The sequence below is a fragment of the Schistocerca nitens genome, chromosome 12 (assembly GCF_023898315.1).
Source record: "Schistocerca nitens isolate TAMUIC-IGC-003100 chromosome 12, iqSchNite1.1, whole genome shotgun sequence".
Classification (NCBI taxonomy): Eukaryota; Metazoa; Arthropoda; class Insecta; order Orthoptera; family Acrididae; genus Schistocerca; species Schistocerca nitens.
Window position 1 is genome coordinate 154338129 of NC_064625.1, and position 11198 is coordinate 154349326.

Here is an 11198-nt window from a genome sequence, read left to right on the forward strand (position 1 = left end):
TCTAAGTCTAGAAATGCTAAAAACATAGGTCTGCCTTTGCTAAACTTATCTTCCAAGAGAAGTTGTAGGATCAGTATTGCCTCGCATGTGCCCAGTGCAGTATAGACTTTAAAAACAAAAAAATTAAATATTGTAAATGTAGCTTCTTAGTGTAGTGTGTCTGGCATGTTTAAGGGTATTTTAAGATAATAAAGGTATAATGTAATTCAGAAGTAAATTTTAGTTGAAACTGTTGTTTTGTGTTACAGACTTAACAAAATATTTTTGTAATATTGCAGATTTTGCCCATTTTCATTACATAAATATATACATATTTTGCCTGTTTATAAGAAGTAAAAATCTGGGCTCTACACATCAGTGTTAGGACATTATTTGCAGCCCTCTTGCAAGGATAGTGTCTTACATTCATAACAGAAAGCAGAGGGTCTCATAGATAGACCGGTGTCTCCCGCATTTGCCTACAGAATGGGGAAACATAAAATGTGAGGTGTCACAAGGAAAGGTATTGGCCCAGCTTTTGTTCTTAACCTACAGAAATGGTTTTCTGATGGCCTTAAAGGGCAGTTCAAAGACTGCAATGTATGCTGATGATACAAGCATACAAGAACAGGTCAGATGATAACTGAACAGACCAAGTGGCTCACAGCAGATAGTTTAAGTCTTAGACTCACATTATGTGCTTTCAGACAAGCAATAATAATGTGTTAGCACCAGAAGTTGACACTGATGGTCATACACTAGATGAAAATTCCTTCATGTCCAGCAGGATAAGTTAAAATAGTCAACACACAATAAACTAATACAAAAGCTTAGTTCAGTGTGATATGACCTTATAAACCTCCCTCATTGTGTTGCCCTTAACACAAAAGTGTTGGCTTATTTAGAAAATTTTGTCTTGTGGATTTATATTCTGGGGCACGGTAGTTGAGTGGTCAGCGCGACAAAATGTCAATTCTAAGGGCCCGGGTTCGATTCCCGGCTGGGTCGGAGATTTTCTCCGCTCAGGGACTGGGTGTTGTGTTGTCCTAATCATCGTCATTTCATCCCCATCGACACGCAAGTTGCCGAAGTGGAGTCAAATCGAAAGACTTGCACCCGGCAAATGGTCTACCCGATGGGAGGACCTAGTCACACGACATTTACATATTTGTTCTGGGGGAGTGCATCCGCAGTAAATAATATGACTATTCAGTAGAGGTGAGAAGTAAGACTATTGCATATAGTAAACAAAATCTCACAAAAGTCTTTTTAAAGAGACTGAAATTCTTGCCACTCACTTCTCAACATATTTACTCCTCAACTGTTTTTGCTACTGACAATCTGTTTCAGCTGAACTGAGGTTTGCACAATCACAACACAAAAACAGTTTTCATATACTTTGCCTCCCTGTCTGGATTTCAGGATGGAGTTATGTGCTCTGCTATGTTCCTTGTGTTACTTTCTTCCACATAACGCAAGGCAAAAAAGTGGGCTGGGAATCCCCACAATTCGATAGAAAATGTCTCATTAGCCACTCTTTCCATAAATTATTTGAATGTCTAGATTCATTCAAAGAATCCTGGAGATACTAATAGGTATCAGATAGATTATATAATGGTAAGACAGAGATTTAGGAACCAGGTTTTAAATTGTAAGACATTTCCAGGGGCAGATGTGGATTCTGACCACAATCTATTGGTTATGAACTGCAGATTGAAACTGAAGAAACTGCAAAAAGGTGGGAATTTAAGGAGATGGGACCTGGATAAACTGAAAGAACCAGAGGTTGTACAGAGTTTCAGGGAGAGCATAAGGCAAAAATTGACAGGAATGGGGGAAAGAAATACAGTAGAAGAAGAATGGGTAGCTCTGAGGGATGAAGTAGTGAAGGCAGCAGAGGATCAAGTAGGTAAAAAGACGAGGGCTAATAGAAATCCTTGGGTAACAGAAGAAATATTGAATTTAATTGATGAAAGGAGAAAATATAAAAATGCAGTAAATGAAGCGGGCAAAAGGGAATACAAACGTCTCAAAAATGAGATCAACAGAAAGTGCAAAATGGCTAAGCAGGGATGGCTAGAGGACAAATGTAAGGATGTAGAGGCTTGTCTCACTAGGGGTAAGATAGATACTGCCTACAGGAAAATTAAAGAGACCTTTGGAGAGAAGAGAACCACTTGTATGAATATCAAGAGCTCAGGTGGCAACCCAGTTCTAAGCAAAGAAGGGAAGGCAGAAAGGTGGAAGGAGTATATAGAGGGTTTATACAAGGGCGATGTACTTGAGGACAGTATTATGGAAATGGAAGAGGATGTAGGTGAAGATGAAATGGGAGATAAGATACTGCGTGAAGAGTTTGACAGAGCACTGAAAGACCTGAGTCGAAACAAGGCCCCGGGAGTAGACAATATTCCATCAGAACTACTGATGGCCTTGGGAGAGCCAGTCATGACAAAACTCTACCATCTGGTGAGCAAGATGTATGAGACAGGAGAAATACCCACAGACTTCAAGAAGAATATAATAATTCCAATACCAAAGAAAGCAGGTGTTGACAGATGTGAAAATTACCGAACTATCAGTTTAATAAGTCACAGCTGCAAAATACTAACGTGAATTCTTTACAGACGAATGGAAAAACTGGTAGAAGCGGACCTCGGGGAAGATCAGTTTGGATTCCGTAGAAATGTTGGAACACATGAGGCAATACTAACCTTACGACTTATCTTAGAAGAAAGATTAAGAAAAGGCAAACCTACGTTTCTAGCATTTGTAGACTTAGAGAAAGCTTTTGACAACGTTAACTGGAATACTCTCTTTCAAATTCTGCAGGTGGTAGGGGTAAAATACAGGGAGCGAAAGGCTATTTACAATTTGTACAGAAACCAGATGGCAGTTATAAGAGTCGAGGGGCATGAAAGGGAAGCAGTGGTTGGGAAAGGAGTGAGACAGGGTTGTAGCCTCTCCCCGATGTTATTCAATCTGTATATTGAGCAAGCAGTAAAGGAAACAAAAGAAAAATTCGGAGTAGGTATTAAAATTCATGGAGAAGAAGTAAAAACTTTGAGGTTTGCCGATGACATTGTAATTCTGTCAGAGACAGCGAAGGACTTGGAAGAGCAGTTGAATGGAATGGACAGTGTCTTGAAAGGAGGATATAAGATGAACATCAACAAAAGCAAAACGAGGATAATGGAATGTAGTAAAATTAAATCGGGTGATGCTGAGGGGATTAGATTAGGAAATGAGACACTTAAAGTAGTAAAGGAGTTTTGCTATTTAGGGAGTAAAATAACTGATGATGGTCGAAGTAGAGAGGATATAAAATGTAGACTGGCAATGGCAAGGAAATCGTTTCTGAAGAAGAGAAATTTGTTAACATCGAGTGTAGATTTAAGTGTCAGGAAGTCGTTTCTGAAAGTATTTGTATGGAGTGTAGCCATGTATGGAAGTGAAACGTGGACAATAACCAGTTTGGACAAGAAGAGAATAGAAGCTTTCGAAATGTGGTGCTACAGAAGAATGCTGAAGATAAGGTGGGTAGATCACGTAACTAATGAGGAGGTATTGAATAGGATTGGGGAGAAGAGAAATTTGTGGCACAACTTGACTAGAAGAAGGGATCGGTTGGTAGGACATGTTTTGAGGCATCAAGGGATCACAAATTTAGCATTGGAGGGCAGCGTGGACCGTAAAAATCGTAGAGGGAGACCAAGAGATCAATACACTAAGCAGATTCAGAAGGATGTAGGTTGCAGTAGGTACTGGGAGATGAAGGAGCTTGCACAGGATAGAGTAGCATGGAGAGCTGCATCAAACCAGTCTCAGGAGTGAAGACCACAACAACAACAATAAAATGCTTACCTTATTTGAACACTGTTTTCCCCCAAAACTAACCAAGGTTGGAGCAAAGTCTACAAAGAAGCGATGGATTACTCAAGGAATAGGGGTATCTTGTAAAACTGTATCTGTCAATCCGAAACAGTTCTGATGTTGATGCTATAGCACATTACAAGAAATACTGCAAAATATTAAAGACTGTAATACGGACATCAAAGCAAATATATTACAAGGGAAAGATAGTCATATCAGATAACAAAATAAAGACAATATGGGATATAGTGAAGGAGGAGACCAGTAGAACCAGACATGAAGAAGGACAAATAGCATTAAGAATAAATAATACATTGGTGACAGATGTGTGTAGTGTTGCAGAACTTTTTAACAAACATTTTATAACTGTTACTGAAAAGATGGGGTTCTCAGGTTCTGTAGATGCTGCTACGGAATACCTTAGACCACATATTTCAAGTAACTTCCGTAATATGAATTTCACCCTAACTACTCCAGCAGAAATAATGACCACCATAAAATCTTTAAAATCAAAAGCATCTAGTGGGTATGATGAAACCTCAACAAATTTAATTAAAGAATGTGATTCTGAGTTAAGTAACATATTAAGCTATCTGTGTAACCAGTCGTTTCTCAGTGGAATATTTCCTGAATGGTTGAAATATGCTGAAGTTAAACCACTGTTTAAGAAGGGAGATAAAGAAATAGCATCAAATTTCCGTCGAATTTCACTTATGCCAGCAGTCTCAAAAATTTTAGAAAAAGTAATGTACTATTGGCTTTATAGCCATCTTATCTCAAATAACATACTGTCAAAGTCGCAGTTCGGATTTCTAAAGGATTCTGATATCGAGAAGGCTATCTACACTTACAGTGTAAATGTGCTTAATTCATTACACAAAAAATTGCAGGCAACTGGTATGTTTTGTGATCTGTCAAAGGCATTTGACTGTGTAAATCACAATATCCTTTTAAGTAAATTAGAATATTATGGGGTAACAGGAAATGCTGCAAAATGGTTCAAATCTTATATCTCTGGGAGGAAACAAAGGGTGTTATTACGAAATAGACATGTATCAAGCTATCAGGCATCATCCAACTAGGAACTAATTACATGTGGGGTCCCACAAGGTTCCATTTTAGGGCCCTTACTTTTTCTTGTGCATATCAATGACCTTTCATCAGTAACATTACCAGATGCCAAGTCCGTTTCGTTTGCCAATGATACAAACATTGCAATAAATAGCAAATTAAGTGTAGTCTTAGAAAGATTGGCTAATAAAATATTTGTGGACATTGATCACTGGTTCCTAGCAAATTCTTTGTCACTAAACTTTTAAAAAACACTTCATGCAGTTCAGAACTTGTACGGGGTGTCCCACGAGTATATGCCTAACATACGATGACAAGCAGATAGAAGAAGTAGACAGTGTTAAATTCTTGTGATTACAGCTTGATAATAAATTCAACTGGGAGGAGCATACCACAGAACTGCTTAAGCGTCTTAACTAATCTCTATTTGCAATGCGAATTGTGTCATACATAGGAGATATAAAAATGAAAAAGCTGGCATACTATGTTTACTTTCATTCCATAATGTCATATGGGATTATTTTTTGGGGTAATTCAACAGGTCGAGCTAAAGTTCTCCGGGCACAAAAATGTGCAGTAAGAGTTACATCGGGTGTGAACTCAAGAACATCCTGCAGAAGCCTGTTTAGGGAACTAGGGATACTAACAACTGCTTTCCAATATATTTATTCCTTAATGAAATTTGTCATTAAAAATATATCACTTTTTCAAACCAACAGCTCAATTCATGGAATCAATACTAGAAATAAGAATAATCTTCACAAGGATTTAGTCACTTAGTCTTGTACAAAAAGGTGTGCATTATTCAGGAACACACATTTTCAATAACTTGCCAGCAGCCATAAAAAGCTTAACCCTATGTTCATTGTAAATAAGTATTATAGTAGATCTATTTCATGTTTATTACCTTATAAATAAAAAAAACTTTTTTTTATTTTAAATTCAGTGCATTAGTGTTTGTAAAATGATTCTTTCATATCATGTTCATTTAAAAAAATGACGATCATTCCACTTGGGATCTGTGGAAGGTACATTAGCTCATTTGTTTCAGTTGTAAATATTTGTCATGTATTATTGTTTTTCTGACATATTGTACATTTTGGAGGACCTCCTCACTATGGATCAATTGGAATGAAAGTAAATCTAATCTAATCTAATCTTGTGCAGTGCAGTAGATGCTGGGCAGTGAGTGCTCCTTGCTAAGCGATCAGAGGCCTTGTCGCCTGTTTACTGCTGTCATATGACGTGAATCTATTTAAAATACAAGCAAATAAATTTTGTACTCACTCATGTCACGCAAGGAGATGCTGGAGCTGCCTGCCATTATTTTCTAGGCATTTCTGACATCTACTCAAGAAATTATTAATCACAAGATGTAACTCTCTCTCGAGATATTGAATTAATTGATTCACACATATTATCCTCGAGTTACTCTATTGTGTGAGGATTTGTTGTGTATGCTTTGTCCTTCAGTGCACCCCACAAATAAAAATCATACGGAGTTAAATAAGGACTTCTAGCAGGCCAGGTATTGTTACTAATCACTCTTTCATCAAACACACTGTGAATTGCTTGCAAAGAAACATTGGTCATATGAGCCTTTGCTCAATCCTGTCGAAAGAATGTGATGCTTTGTTCTCTTTCAATCAGTTCATTAAAAAATGATCACAAAATGTTTTGCACATATCTTTCATTTGTAACTGTGTAATTAAAAAAAAAATTGAGCCTATTATTCTGTCACCATTAATGGCACACCACAGCCCTATTTTCTGATCACGAAGGGATTCCTCGTGAAGCACAACAGGTCTATCTGCACTCCAATGTCGACAGTTTTGGGAATTAACACGGAATCGAGCCTCGTCTGAAAACAGAATGAGGCAAGGACTCATTTCCCCATCATGCCCTTGTTTTAAAACCCATCTGCAAAACTTAACCCTGTGCACAGGATCATCAGGTCGAAGTTCTTGTACTGCTTATACTTTATAGGGCCTTCGCCCAAGCAGCTTAGCACAGAGGTGCACAATATTTGTGTTTGCTGCGACAGATGTACAAGAGACTTTTTAGGGTAATTTTCCAGGCGGTACGCAATGTCATTGAGACTAGGTTATTTGAGCACTGTATGTCATCCTTTATGCTTCTTGTCTTGAACACTTCCCATTTCACAAAATTTATTCACTTATTTGTGAACTGTGTCACGACTTTGAACTCTAACACTTGGAAACTTCTGTTCAAACAATCTCCGACCAGTACGAGCGGACTCTGTACGCACGTGCGAATCGTAAACAAACACTCATTGTGGAATTGAATAATTCACTCTTGCCATTGTTGTGTTCGCAAACTTCACTGTTACACTTGTGGTGCCTGTTCCACTGCTCGAATGACACTGGCTATATGTCCGTATGGCTTCCACGCCAAAAAAATGGGGAGTGGGAGAGGGGGGGGGATGTAGAGCACGTGGGACCCATTCGACTGGCAGGCGCGTCTTCCGTGGCAGGCAGTCATCAGATAAATGGAACATCCTGTGTTATCACAAAATAGGGGAGAGAGTGCCACAAACACGATATGTAAATTGGGGTGACAATCACTGAAATAAAAGTGGTTTGCATTGTGGCAGTATCTCATGAAATTTCTATCACTAACTTTCTCCTCAGAGTGTGAAAATATTTTGTCAGTACATAGGTAGAAATGATATCATAATAATAAATAAGAGAAATCACAGTTTGTGCAGAAAGATGTGAACGTTTGTTTTCTTCCGCGTGCTGTTCGAGAGTGTAAAGGTAGAGAAATAGCTCGAAAGTGGTTCGATGAACCCCCTGCCACGCTCTTGGTTGTGAACTGCAGAGTAACCGTGTGGATGTAGATGTATAAACGTACGTAGTCTTCAGAGCAGATGCTTAAACAGACCTTCCCGCATCTCCAAACATTTAGAGACTTGTCGGATCGTGTTTCTGCAAACTCTTCGCACCACAGCTGCATTCTTCGTTGCGAGACCCACACGGAAGCCCACTACCAGTTCCTCCCACATTCGTCAGTGGAACAGAATAAACATGGCTCTTCAAGCGCCCCACAGAGAATTTAGATCAGGTAAATGCGGAGGCCACAAAACGACCTCCATGACCGACCCGTTTCCTGAAAAAGGCTCTCCTTCATTACTGTTGCACATATTTTACAAATTGTGCAGGTGCAACCATAACCTCTGCCGAATATGAAGTAGAAGGTCTTATAGAGCTTCAAGCATACTGTTTGTGGGAAATGAAACCTTTGCTCAGTCAACCAGTCAGGCATCATACCCTCATATGTGAAGACAACTTCTTTCTTAGAAGTGGAATAATAAAAACAATTGTACTCTCATTTCTGTAATAAGTATTAAATAACTGCATGTGTCTGCAATGCCTATTAAATGATTAAGAATCCAGGTACCAAATTGAGTGTCTAAAATTAGCAAAGAAAAAATATTACACCTAGATCTGGAATCAAACTAATGAACTCCAGTATTCTGACACAAAACTTGCAACATGACAAGGTTGGAGGGGAAGCCTCAGGCCACCAGTGATAATTATTTGGGGCTGTGTAAGTATAAGCCGAGAAAATTAGTTCACGGTAACACCCAAAAGTGTGAACAATAACGGACGACCTGTAACACGTGTTGTGGAAGCGCTGGAGCGGGAGAGCAGTATAACCATTAGTTTAAGCTGTTAAAGGACAGGGATGGTCCCCTTTCCCAAAATACACTGCTATAGAAGACTGTTCATTATGTTGTGTGTATACGAAACGGAGGCCAGGCAAGTGGTGACTGGTTCAGCCACGGTAGGCACTACAAGGGCCTACGGACAAAGGAAGAATTAGTAGTAGTTAGCGTCTGGCCTCAAGTGGTCGGCACCGACAGGAAAATGACGAGAAGGCCGCTAATAGCTACTTGTTGTTTGGAAATAGCAAGATTCTGAACAGAACCAGCACCTTAATAAATTAGAATAAGACAAGGAACACTGATGCAGTAAGCTTAAGGGTTATACGCGAGTTCAACAAAGACAATGTAATTCAGCACTATGAACACAAGCACCAGCTGTAATTACAAGCATATATAGACACTGTACTGTAAATGTTTGCAGACAATAACAACAAACAAGACTGTCTTACAAGGCTGACATAATATGGAAAAATGGCATTGCACAGTAGCCTTTATCACGAATAACAATGCAAATTATATTACTATTAAATACACTTCGATGATACGTGTCTCCATTAAGAATGTCATACCACAGAAAACTCCTCACATACACTTCTAAATAAAACGGCACACATTTATTAGAATATAAAACTAATTTAACATAATTATTAACCTTGCCAATAGTATTTGATTGAAAGTGCTATAAATGCAAATCTTTGTCTAAATAAATCATACATCCATGTTTAAAGGAATACAAATTAGTGTCAGTACACACTGTGTCAAATAATGTTTTGTGTAAATTAACTGTAGTATTATTAGTGTAGGAATAGTGGTCCAATTCCATTTACATTTACAGTTCAGTTTAGTTTCATTTTAACAGCACACGGTGTGTAAAAGTGTTGTAAGAAGTTGTGTTAGCTAAAGTTGGGTAACAGTGGTGGATGTGATGGTGTGCGATGTGCTCTTGGGAGCTGTTGGAAAATGCAAGAGGAAGTTCTGTTACAGCCCTTGGACAGAGGGGACTAGTTTGGTTTTTCTGATGTGAGAGTGGATTTTCAGTTACGGCTGTTGGAAATTTGTGTTTTTTGCAATTGGAAGTGCAGCCAAATGAATTTGATTCTGAAAAGATACCCGTGACTGTGATTTTGGCTGTCAAAGCATGTACTGTATTTCGTTATACGTGGACTGAGCATACCAAGACAAGACTTCCACAACTTGTATGCCACTAGTTAAATTGCAAATGGGACATCATTATTAGAGCAACTCATATTTTATTTCATTAGGACCACAATTAAATGGGAAGTATAACTTGCTGAATAAATAAGTTATTTCAAATATAAATCTGGAGTGTATTGTAAGTTATTACCGCAATTTCCACGATCTTTTATGTTTAATAATCTAACTCGCATCACACGTCTCCCTCAGGTTCACCAGTGTAGTGTATCGACCGGTCACTACTATATCGTGGCGTAAAGCAGACAACGTATGGCGTGATCCTGAGACATATACGAGCCAAGTTTTAGCCCGAGGAAGTTAACTCGCAAACTTTACCCACCACACTATAAAGACAGCATAGCTATGAAGTACTGAATAAACACATTTGTCATAGAGCAATGTCAGTGTTGCCAAATTGCCTTTTCATCGATATCAATTTTCTACCAAAAGTATGCAAAGACAAAATTTGCACTGTTAGCACACAAGGGATTGCATTGTAGTGTCTTCACCGAATGAATTTTGGTTCACCCAATATACAGGTTAGCCAATGTCCTTGCCACAGTGGTATCACCAGTTCCTGCCAGGTCACCGAAGTTACGCACAGCCGGGCTGGCTAACACCTAGACAGGTGGCTGTGCCAGTGTGCCGAGTGCTGTCAGCAAGCGTGGTGCACTCGACCCTCGTGACGCCAATTGAGGAATTACTCTACTCAGAAGTAGCAGCTCTGGTCACGAAAACTGACGTTTGTCGTAAAGACTTTGAAACACTAGGTATGATCAGCGAATTTAGCATACAGTGGAAACAAATGCAAGAAGTTATATTTATCTCTGCAGTAGTATTGTGACATTCAATAAGTAGTGCTACACAATTTTTTTTCTGAAAACAGGTTGGTTTAATTCAGGATTCCAATAAACCATATTATTCCTCATTTGGCTACAAATCTCTATTTTTGAACATAATATCCATTCTATGTGATGGCCTTTGCACCCTTGCCCGCACGGTACTGTCCTAATGGTTGATGTCGGGGCCAACATCTTGCCGGATCAATAACCTCTGTGTACTCCTTAATGCGGAGTGTATCCTTCATTGGGCCAAAGAGATAGAAGTCGGAAGGTGCAAGGTCTGGGCTGAAGGGTGCATTATTTAGAACAGTCCAGTGAAGTTTTGTGGGCTCCTCTCAGGTGTGAGGACTTGTTGTCACAGAGAAGGAGAAGTCTGTTCACATTTTTGTGGCGAGACTGCACTGAAGTCGTTTCTTCAATTTCCCGATGGCGCGAGTTGCCAGCCTGCGCGCCCTTGTTGCGATGCTGACAGATGCCTCGCCTAATGACTAACCGTGCTTTTTCTCACTGCCAGGTCTCCACAGACATTTTGCAAGCATCTAAGAACATCT